The sequence below is a fragment of the Ips typographus genome, linkage group LG3 (assembly GCF_016097725.1).
Source record: "Ips typographus isolate SLU linkage group LG3, UJ_Ityp_2.0, whole genome shotgun sequence".
NCBI lineage: Eukaryota > Metazoa > Arthropoda > Insecta > Coleoptera > Curculionidae > Ips > Ips typographus.
The window spans coordinates 21,871,860-21,881,638 of NC_138424.1; the positions used below are offsets into that span (position 1 = coordinate 21,871,860).

Consider the following 9,779-nt stretch of genomic DNA (forward strand, 5'->3'; position numbering starts at 1 on the left):
AATCTAGGATAAAGGACTGCAGTTCCGTAAATGAGCGCTCAAAGCGTTGGGCGTGGACTTAAGTCGCAATTCGGACACTGTTCGATCGTAAGTTAAGCACTTCGTGCGACTGTTGTGTGACGATCGATCAAATATTGCCAGAAACTGGTAAAGGAACAGTATTCGCACTTGAAACTTTTGACGGCGTTCATGTTTTTGATCAGTTTTGATTTCCTTGGTGCAAGCGTCTTCGTGCGTCCTCAATTCCCCGTGAGTGTAGGTGGTAAAGGAACATTTCGAACAACTCAAAGTGACTTTGATCGGGGAAACGTGCTTTTCATTTTTCGGTTTTGTACAAGGATGGTTTTTCACCATGTACAGTGTGCCCTTGTATTTACAGAGAGGGCACTGCCACGTGGGGTTAGATTCGTGGAAAATGCATGTGGCGTTTACTGATGGAGGTACACCAGCCGTGTAAGAGCATAGAGTGCATTTAAGAGATTCATCCACAATAGCGGTCGGGTTCGCTTTTTTGCTGGCTGTTTCCACGAGATCGTCCTGATCTGAATGACGCATTGCGCTTGTGCACGTTCAGTTTAATTCCGCAACGGGGTGGAAAATGGACAGGTTTCACACTGGAAGCTGTTTGGTTCCTTCACAATTTGCTTGGCCGAGTGTACTTTTCGATGCCACCGCTACAGCCGTTCCGCTGGATTGAACTACCAGCATACATCGCAGGACTTTAAATTTTCACGTTTTTTCAATGCATTGGCATGTGTCGCCGCAGGCAAAGTGAGTTTTGTACGGCACATAACAACTTGGCACTGAAAATCACCATTCTGGAACAAAACAAACGGAAATCCTCTTTCCACTGGTCGATTTGGTTCGAGTTTTCTGTCTGACACTCTCCTGACTTTAAATGTGTCCGCATCAAATTTTGTAGACTTAAAGTTGCATTTTGAACACTTTACCAACCTTTCAGGTGGAGGCTTAGCGATTTGTAGGGGCAGGTTTTTTCGATGCGTCAATTTTCGCAGAGAAACTGCGCGGTCGTCCAAGGCTCTCAGCTTCAGGCAAAAAACTCAGTTTCAGTTACACTCTTGCGTGGTGTTTGGACGAGGGTGGGTTTGAGAATTCACTTGCGCTGGTGGGTAGACATACATCTTGACAGAGTTTTATAACCGCAAGCGCATTCAACTAACGTTTGAATACCTTTTCTATGTACGCGCAAGTGCGATTTTAATTTGCCTTTTCGTAGAGTTTTGTACGAACATTTTGGACATTGTTCCCACACTTCTTTGTTGTTAATTACCATCATTTCCAACTTGGGAGGTAGGTCGTTTATTAACGGGCGCTGGGGCACCAACTCAATCACTCGATCCTCGTCTTTTTTGGTGAATGGTGTCAAACGCGGTGGTTGTAAAGGAATTCGACCTTCCATAGAATGAACCGGTTTTCATAAAATGATGACGTAGAGCAAACATGTTTCCTGTATAGTCACAGGTGGAAACATTTGAACATGGCGTGCGCGAATTGTGCCCCTTCATGTGCTGCTCCAACAGATGCTGGTTCGTGGTTGTGTGATCGCACTGGAGCATTGAAGCACCTTATCCGGTTGGGTGGTTTCTGTTTAATGTGTTTATTGAGCTTGATTTGCAGGGTGGTCGAGTAGGCGCAGTTCTTGAGCAGGCAAATGTCTTGGCGTTGGTTTTAAACACGATAGGAGCGCGATTTTGAATACTACCATTACATGATCTTTATGTACTATTCAATGCCTGCTCTGTGATTGGTAGTTTGCAATTTGGGCATTTTTTCTATAACTTTGCCACGTTTGTGAGTCTTTTTCGTGCCGCTTCAAATTGTTCATATGGTCTGTAGTGTACGAACACTGTGGGCATTCGAGCATCTTACGTGTCTTGATACCGGCGTTGTTATTTTAATATCCATTACTGATGTCGATAGAGTGTTGTTTATAAATGTTCGGGCTAGTTCCTCAGCGTTTTTAGCGTAGAAGGAACAGTCAATACATTTTACTTTCGGTTTCGGTTTTCCTTTGTCTCCACATCGTGAACGATTTGGGAGTAAAGGAGGTGAATCTTCTTTAACTTCCCGAGTCCTCTTAACCGCGATATTACCTAAACTTGCAGGTTTGTTGCGCGCCATTTCTGGTCTACGACTAATCTTGCTTAAAGACTTGCTCAGTGGCTTAGTTTTCACTTAAATGGACGCGTTTATGTCCTTTTAAAGCCTGCGTCGTGGAAATGTAGCTGCAAAACTCGCACTGTACCAGTGGTACGCCCTTCCACGTGACACCGTTCATGCTTTCTTTATACCACGCATATAACTGGTTGAATACGAACATGTTACACATCTCCAGATTCCGTCTATTTGGTTGCTTTTATTGGTTCGTTCATATTTGTTATAGTAGTGTTGCTAAGACTAGTAGTACTGGTATTAGTAGACAATGCCTCCTTATTAAGTTTTAAGTCTCCATTTGAAACCTCTCTTTCAACCGAAATTTGTTCACTATATAGAACTTTTGGCCGGGATGTACGTTTTGTACGTGGGTGTACAAAGCGTGTTTAGTATACTTTTGATTACAATAAATGCACCGAAAATCGCGTGATTAGTTCTACGATGGTGGCGCTCGTGCTCGGTTAACGATTTGTTTTTTTATCAGTCGTGAAAGAACATAACGAACAGGAAAAAGTACAGTCCATTAACACGCAATCTTCATCTGAATCATCGTCAGTGCGAACACACTTTCGTTGTTATTGTCCGCAGTGATGGAAATACTCTCATTTATTGTTACCACTAGAACGACTGCGCACTTCCAGTAACTTTTGGTAATAAGCCATTTGATTTGCGGGTGTGTTTTTCTCGGCCGAATCTGCGTCACTACTTGCCACACTCTCGTTCTTAACCCCCGAACTAATTTGTAAACTTTTCGTTTTTCACCCGATTTGTATGTGAATCCCCGTACACTTTTTCCGACTGATATTAGACAGTTTTCGTTCGTAATGCACGTTCACGTTGTAACGAATCCGATTTATTCGTAGTGGAAACCGATAAACTCTCGTTAATTTGTGGCGGTTCGGTGGAGACGGTTTCAAACTCACTTAAATTCGAAATTGTCGAAATCTCGCCGTTGATTGGTTGTCGTTTTTGCGAGATTACGTTCCGATCGTCCGCGTTCGTTTTGCTGGGAGTGCTTGAGATGATTGCTCCTGTAGTCGCCTTGCTTGATGGTTGTAGTTTAAAGGTGTCGGTGTAGTATCTAACACGGACCTGAAACAGTATATCATAATATGAAATCAAACATATCTACCAGAATTGTTATTAGAAATGCAATCGGATTGGCCGGATTCAACCGGACAATCCAGCAAGAGATCGCCGGAATTTGGCTCCCTTGTCAATTAAAATATAAGAAGTTCACTATAAAGTGGTAGTAGGTTGATGAATAAATAAGTTCTTAACTCACTAAATCTGTCAAAACAAACAGATTCTTCAGAAAATGATGAGGAGCCATTGAAAGGCTGATTTTCATTGGTTGCTCAGGCACTATACAACACACAAAAGAGGGTCTTAATGATCAAGTTGTCAATAATCTGCGAAACGCTCACGACACAGTCATTATTGCAGACATCCCAGAAGCACTCGAAAAGAAAGTATCTGCCAAAGGAGAACAGCTTTTCCTAAGAATTAACATTGATCAAACAAATCATCATCACCAAACAACCTTGTGTAAGATAAACTCATCCAACAGGTTTGCAAATTCAGATACCTGGGAAGTTGTATATGGAAGTTTGGAGTTGAATAGAGCAGACAAGAACGACATTCCTTAATATGTAAAATCTAATATGTAGTCAAAGTCTCAGTTTAAAATTGCGTTGACGTGTTGTTTTCTGCTGGCCGAAACATGGGCACTTAAAGCAGACATCACAAATAAACTGGAAGCTCTAGAGATGTGAGTTTTTGGAAGACTTCTTAAAATTAATTAGACAGACCATATCATCAGCAGTCGTACTCATACTGATGGGTAGAGACAGAGAACCAATTCCTCAAGCTAATAATGTAAAGCAAGATAGAGAGAGACAAAGAGGCATAGACAGGAAAAAAAACACTTATATGGCTCAAGAATATTAGAGATTGATCTGGTCTAGATGCTCACACACTATTTTCGAGTTTGTCAGGAATGTCGCCAACATCCATTGAATGGATCTGGCACCGTAGGAAGAGGAAGGATCAAAATTTGGGTATTGACTCCTTAAGAAGTCGAATAACTATTCGGACCCAGAAGTTTTTCAGGTCTTCCGAACGTACATGAACCCATCCAAAAAAGACTATCAGGAGTTGAAATCAACTCCTTAGTAAACCCTGTTGTTCTCAGTTATACACTTCACAATGTTTCTCTTTGTTTCACCATGGGCCAGATCAAATGCCGTTCTGAGCCGATGAAAGGTGCCTCCCAACCCAGCTTAACCAATTCCTGGATTCCGGCATTTTTTGTGAAGTCCAGTGACACACAATCAACATCAGGTTTAACACTGTTTGATTCTCCAAGAGAGTAGAGCTCGTGACAACTAATCGATTTCCATCTGGGAAGCTTTTTAATTAACATTCTGGAACAGAAGTCGATGGCGTAGAGCTCAGCCTGGAATAGTCAGTCCCCTGTGTTTTAAGTAAACCTCCACTTTGGTATAATTTCATCTATATTATAATCAAGTATAACTATAACCAAACGTACTAACGACCACCTCTACTGTATAAATGACCTTTATAGAAAAAACAGTGTAATAAAAGCGCTGGAAGAAAGCTGTAAAGACTATCGGTACTCTAAACTGAAGACATATACAGCATTGATACCATGATTGTAAAATGGCATACAAAATGTATAAAATCAAAAGAGGAATTACAAGAGGACACGTTGTGTTGTCCCAAACTTTTTACGGCAGTCCTGGAACATGCTTTCAAGCAGTTATAGTCAGGCACCAAAGGAATCTGTATTGCCGGAGAAATGCTCGCCCAACTGCGATTTGCCGACGACATAGTTCTAATAACAGACAGAAATTACAGATAGAGTGGATTTAAGATATTAGTTAGTTACTAGAGCTGAAGCCGCTTGTGTCAACATCACCACTGATCCAACCAGCCAATATCACTAATCTGTAACAAATTTCAAACTCTTTCTAATACACTAACTCGAACTCATCACAAGGCAAACAGAGTGTAAATCTACGAAAACACCACAAGAAGAGTAAGATGGCAGTATGTCTTGCACCAAAAAAGACCAGACAAATTGTGACAGAGTTACTAATTTTTATTTTTGATTACGCGTGACCTATACTGATGGGTGCTTGGCTGGGGCTGTCGTTAGCGTCGATTTGTCGGGGCCGTTCGAAATGGTTCGGTTGGCGCTGGGAGTGGGTACCTCTACTAACAGCCCCCACCGTTGGTTTTTGGGTAAAAGGCGGCCGCGTACCGGAAAACGGGGACTGTTTGGAGATCCTATAGTTTGCCAGGACCACCAGAGATGGACGAGCTGACGAAGAAAGAAGAAATGGAGGACAAGAGCCCCTCCGTCAGCGGGGGCATCCTTCTCCCAGGATAGAGGATGCCGATGCAACTCTGGGGACTTCCCGAAAGGGAAAATTCCTGGACTTGTAGCGACTTCCTCTTCCAGACCTATCCTTTGGTCTACAGCGATGCGAGGGTAAAAGGCAGTAGTCTTGCTTGACCCATCTATCTGAGGCCGCATTCCCTGCCAATGAATATTTTTGATCGCCTAAAGGTCGAAGCAACTTAAAAGAACCGTTCCATACCGCTTGTACTTCTTATCTCCGCGTATTAGGAAGTAAATAAATAGGCACATACCGTCCGTCCGGTATTTGTTCTATTTTGCTGCTTAAACACAGTACCGTTAACCGTAGTAAAGATTTAAACTGTAAATTGGGGTACTGTCAGTATTTTCCGTTTGGGGTAGTACTGGAAAAACGACGCCGGGTTAAAGTAAACTTGTTGAAAACAGTCAGGTAATCTTTCTGGACCTGTTTCCTGTTTGCTTGACTCCAGGGAATTGGTGGAGCAAGCAGGAACGGCAAATCCCGCAACTCGTTTACTTGGCTCCGGGGAATCGGTGTGGTAAGCGAGTTGGGAACTGGAAGAAATTAGCTGCTGTGTAACTGCAACGTCTCGAGACTTAAAACCTTCGTTGCATGACTCTGGGGAACTAGTGTCCAACGGGGGCTCTATTTGTCGGACTACGGAACAATTAGTGACACTTATTTGGTACACAATCCTCCCTTTTGATATCCTCTCTCTTTTCTTCTTATAGCAAGATTGATGCCAAACAAATGTGTGGAGACACAATCCTATATCATGACAGCTTAGTGCACTTTATTATATAAAATTCTTTTACTGAAATTCACTAAACAGGTATTTATTATACCTTCTTAGCTTAGGACTGTATTAGTCCAAAACAGAGCATTTAAATTTTCATAAGAGAAGACACCAGTTGGTGGTACTTTGAGTTATTAGTCCAGCTTTGGGCAACCCTGTAGAATATCACATAAGATTGAGTCATATTATTATTTTTTTTTTCAACTCTTTGTAAACGCCTCTTGACAAGTTTGTTTCAAGAAAAGCATACATTTTACTAGACTAATAAATGTCAAAATATTAAAAATAGAACCGTTATATCTATACTAAGTAGATTGAAAATAGTACTTACTCTTCTATAGTACGTTCTTTAATATCGGTGAGATTCAGCTGGTCTGTTGCACTTAGAACGCTGACAATTTTCGGTAGAGGACCGTAGTCGTGATCTTTATAGGAGGATTTGGCGTCTTGCCGACTTTCATCCACCAATTCCGGCATCGCATCGTCATCGTTGATTTCGTCGTCAGAATCGTCGATTATCACTATCGTTTCGAGCGCGTACGCTGAAGTATATTCGAAAAGAAAATCATTCAAAACTATTGAACTGATGAATGATTGTAATTGTAAAATTTGTGAAAATTTTACAATTACAATCATTAAAAAAAAGACCCTAACACTGTTTTGGTTTAATACTTTTATCCACATCATCAGCTTTAGAGTTTTACAATAATCCATCATTCGTTGGCAAAGCTTCAATGCAACTAGTAAACGATCCTAACCAGTTTTTAATAATCAAACTTGTCCCACCCTGCACTACAACTTATCTCTTAAGAAAACAGACAACACAGTAAATGAGTCGTTTTTCCTTGAGCATAATATCATAATTCTAATTTTTGCAACTTGTATGTGCCTCACTAGACGTTAAGTATTCTGTAAGTAGTGTGGGTGGTTTATGAAGAACACTGATTCTAGATTTTCCAGAATCATTAAATTTAGCAAAATATTTCTGTAACTTTTCAGAATTCCCTGTTTCTCATAGATGATTTCTTAATGTAATCATTGTTACTTACCGTTATTTTCAACCTCCTCCACTCATTTTGAGTTAGTTTTGGAAGATCTAAGAGAACACCCTCTCACAGGTCTACACCCTAGAACCAAAAAAATGTAATTAAATGAATAATACTTGGTAAAAATAGTAAAAATACTAAAAATCGTCAATAATTCTAATTCTTCTAAACACATAAATGAGTGTATGAAGCTGGTTTTCACTTTTGTTCAAAGTAATGCCAAATATTGATGGTTGGCAAATTGGAAAATCCATCGCCTGCTGAGGCGTAGTACAAGTAGTGTGAAGCACCCAAAAAGTTCTAACGTTTGATATTAATGTAGCTTTGTCCTGGGTGAGAGCACATACATGGCTCCATTATGAAAGTAATGCGCAATTTTCTGGGAAACATATATTTATTGTTTCTATAATCTGGGAGAGAACTAAATCGGGACAGTGTGGGGGTTCAGGCCAGGAAGTTGGTTTTGTCCCTGTCGACTGGGGGCATTGTCGTCGTGGCATCCAAGAATCCAAGAAAATCCCCCAGCTTCCTTACAGTCCCGATTTAGCTCCTTGTAACCTTTCTGGGCTTCTTGGACTGAAGAGAAAACTAAACTAAAACATCCGGATGTATGTTACAACATTCTTGGATTGGAATCCTGTGGAGGAGTTTTAAGGTGCATTCCAGGCAGAACAGACACGTCTCCGCAAATGAATTGATGCGGAAGAAGACTATTTTGAAGAGTTTTAAGCATTTGTGTCTATGGGATCAATAAATATAGTTGTTCCAGAAAATGTGCAATAGTTGAACCCTGAAACCTCATGAAATGCTGTCCCTGAGCATATGCGTTGCAGGAACATAGAATCAACCTTTGTTTTACAAGAAACCTAAACGAAATACTGAACAAACATTATTGGTTCATAATTAAACACTGATTTTCCTAACAGATACAAACTAATCATAACTTATTCAAAACGTTGAAAAAAATTCACTGAAAATTGATGTTTAGGTCCAGTGTGAATAACAGGAAAACCAAGACGAGAAGAAACGCCAAAAACTAGAAAATAGAAAAAAAAGTAAAATAAAGATCTGAAAGGAAGTAGAGAGAGAAAACAGTATTGTGGATAAAAGTAATCAAATTTGGACACATTTCTGAAATTTGAATGGAACTGGAAGTATGGACAAATACCAGCCAGCCAAACCAACTATTTCCCAAACTGCTGACCGAATCAAACCAAGGGGATCTGAAGAAAGTGCATCTTGTGTTGTCAGAGATAGAACCTGTTAGTTTGATTCATTGTCATAAGTTATGCACTAGAAGATGCTTGATAGAGTAATCCTTTGATCATTTTGACCCACCAGGAATAATTTGGTCTGCACCCTTCATGAAGCCTAAACACAAAGATGGTTTTGGTTTCATTAAAAAATTGGGTCTTACACTACCTAGCACTAAAACTAGACTAGGTCAAAGAATTTACAACTAAGGCAAATATAGACCTTAATCTGATGTTGGAAACCTCAAAGTTGTGAAAGCATTTGAGTAAATTGCAGCCTTGTTCCTAGTGTGCAATTACCTAAACTTTTTGACCAATCACAAACTATGAACAGTTCTGTGATTAGTGGGAATGTTGCAATTTTTATAATTTCCCAATATAATGTGGGCTGATTCATAAACATAACCTAGATTTTGGCTGGTCCCAAATCCAAGCTTTTGTTGTGTTGGCTGGATGCTAACAGCAAAAAGCCATTGGAACTCACCAAACACCAAACAAACAAGCCAGCATTCATTGCCAAGCTGAGATAATGGAGGGGGCAGAACCCAGGTCATAAACGTTATGTCACCTGTGGCATCTTTTTTGTGAACCAATTTGTTTCCTAACCTCACATTTGATCTACCCCCTCCATGGTGCTTTGGCTACAAGCTACAACTAGCCCTGCTGAATCTAAAGCATAATAAGACTATAGAAAGGAAAAACATTAAGTGTTACAACAACTGCTATTCAAACTACAGTACCTTATCTACCATTAGTCATATCTAAACGCAGAATTGCCTCTACTAAAGGAAGCGTCTATATAGATGGGCCCATAAAACTTAAAATACAGAGGATGCTTACCACAATTGATACATTTCTAAACTTCTTCTGAAAAATGTCTGCTAGCGGAATATCCGAAAATCCACTTAAAGTTAATGCGTAAAGTTTCCAAATGGTATAAAAACAAAGTTAAAATGAAAAATTATGGAAAACATACAAACGCAGACAAAACACCTATGGTGTTTGTAATTTTTGCAAATAAAAATAAAATGACGTTTTGAGTTGACATTTGACAGTTTGATAATCCAGAGAGGGTTATGCTAGTAAAGATGAAAAGAAGAAG

At 40.0% G+C, this 9,779-nt stretch overlaps 1 long non-coding RNA gene across 1 annotated transcript; it reads right to left on the reverse strand.

The window, feature by feature from the left end:
* Positions 1-707: 707 nt before the first annotated feature.
* Positions 708-9,700, reverse strand: LOC145725927 (uncharacterized). Its single transcript, XR_014177434.1, has 4 exons — positions 9,518-9,700; positions 7,428-7,505; positions 6,710-6,920; positions 708-3,267 (listed from the first exon to the last, which is right to left on the reverse strand). It is a non-coding gene; the product is annotated as an uncharacterized LOC145725927 (long non-coding RNA).
* Between the last annotated feature and the right edge of the window lie 79 nt (positions 9,701-9,779).